We start from the raw sequence: 2,405 nt of genomic DNA on the forward strand, positions 1-2,405 counted from the left end.
AATCCAACACCCTCAACACCTACTAGCCCATTCGAAAATTCTAGCCCACCTTCTTTTCCTTTAATCCCAATTGCACCACCTGCACCGAGTCCAGCCTCACATATCCCTTCTCGACCACCTTTACAACCATCTCACCCTATGGTCACTCGTGCTAAGTGTGGGATTTAGAAGCCAAACCCCAAATACCAAGCCAATCTTACGGTTCAATCTGTTTCACCCTCAACCAAAAATCTGAAATTAGCCATGCTTGACCATAATTGGAATACTGCCATGCATAAGGAATATGATGCTCTTACTAAACAACACACCTGGGATCTTGTTCCATGACCGGATGGGGTGAATATCATTCGCTGCATGTGGTTGTTTAAACACAAGTACAGGGAAAATAGTGATTTGGAGAGACATAAGGCAAGACTTGTTAATGGCAAGCCGTAACAGGTTGGTGTTGATTGTGATGAGACGTTTAGCCCTGTGGTAAAACCCACCAATATACGCACTTTTTTGAGTATTTATATGTGGAGGCATTGGCGCATTTAATAACTAGATGTGAAAATTGCGTTTCTTTATGGTGATTTAAAAGAAACGGTCATTATGCATCAACCTCCGGGATTTGTCAATCCCAATGCTCCTACACATGTTTGCCAGCTACGTAAGTTTCTCTATGGTCTTAAACAAGCTCTTCGAGCTCGGTATAACAGTTTATTAACTATCTCTTACAGGTTGGATTTGTATGTAGCAAAAGAGACAATTCTTTGTTTATTTTCCGTCAAAATGAAAATGTTGCATATCTGTTACTCTTTGTTGACGATATAATCCTCACAGCCTCGTCCGAGAAACTAAAGTGGGATATAGTTGCACTTCTGAAGTTCGTATTTGCAATGTCTGACCTAGACTAACTTAGTTACTTCTTGGGCATCTCTATAAGCTGCAACAAAAAATTTTTGTTTCTAAGTTAGAGAAAATATGCACACAAAATTATTCATAGGGCAAAGATGGACACATGTAAGCCCGTTGTCACACCTGTTGATACTAAGTCCAAACTTAGGGCTCTGGGTGGCGAACCTATGAGTAATCCATCTCTTTACCAGAGTCTTGCTAGTGCACTTTAGTACCTCACCTTCACAAGACTTGTTATCGCTTATGCTGTTCAACAGGTCTGTCTATTCATGCATGCTCCGAGGGAACCTCACTTTAACGCTCTTAAGTGCATTATCTGATATATTAAAGGCACCTTGATCATGGCCTTCATTTATACAAATCTACCCCTCTGAGACTAGTTTCATACACGGATGCCGATTGGGCGGGTTGCCCGGATACTCATCGTTCTACTTCTGGGTACTGTGTTTATTTGGGTGATAACCTTATCTCTTGGTCTGCTAAACGACAGGCTACTCTTTCTAGATCTAGTGCCGAAGCCGAATATAGGGGTGTCGCTAATGTAGTTGCTGAAATTTGTTGGTCACGAAATTTACTGCTCGAGTTACATTGCCCTGTTCAACGGGCTTCCTTAGTATATTGTGATAACATATATGTTGTGTACTTGTCATGTAATCCGGTTCAACATCAACGTACCAAACACATTGAGATGGATATTCATTTTGTCTGTGATAAAGTTACTCTCGGGCGCATCAAGGTTCTTCATGTTCCATCTTCATACCAATGTGCAGATATTTTCACAAAAGGGTTGCCACGGAAACTATTTTTAGACTTCAGATCCGGTCTAAGCATTCGACCTCCTCCCGCTTCAATTGCAGGGCTGTGATAGATAATATGTCAATATTATCTCATTATCATTCTATTATCTTGTGAATATTACGTAATATATTCTTTGTGTATTTTAGGCAATAGAGATATTCTCTCCTATATTTAGCTTGTAACTATTCCTACATATGATGCAATCAGAATACTCCAATGAAAAGGAGAATTACACATTTCTACATCTACTAGCCTGCCAGCATTATTATTTATATGATGAACTATATTATTATTATTATTATTATTATTATTATTATTATTATTATTATTATTATTATTAATTCACTATGACCAAAATTGAATTTGTAGTCTATATGTAGAGAACAAAGAGTAAATGTTTATCCAATGTGCTGTTGTTGATGGATGGATAGCTAAACAGGAGCAAGGTTCATTCATCACTTATGTACCAGGTGTTTTCTATGTATTACTGCTTGTAGGAGTCCTTGTTGAATTCTTGGCAAAAGTAAAACTGACAGGACCTGATTTCAATAGTCCTGTAAGTGGTATTGATCAAAATAGGCAAAGACATCCGAATATTACAGTAGTACGTACTCTATGTCAACAAATCCAAGTATCCAACAACGCACCGACACTCATCGTACACTTGAGCCCTTCACAAAGGAGTATCACTAACCACCATACTTATCTAA

Source organism: Amaranthus tricolor, chromosome 5, assembly GCF_026212465.1.
Source record: "Amaranthus tricolor cultivar Red isolate AtriRed21 chromosome 5, ASM2621246v1, whole genome shotgun sequence".
Lineage (NCBI taxonomy): Eukaryota > Viridiplantae > Streptophyta > Magnoliopsida > Caryophyllales > Amaranthaceae > Amaranthus > Amaranthus tricolor.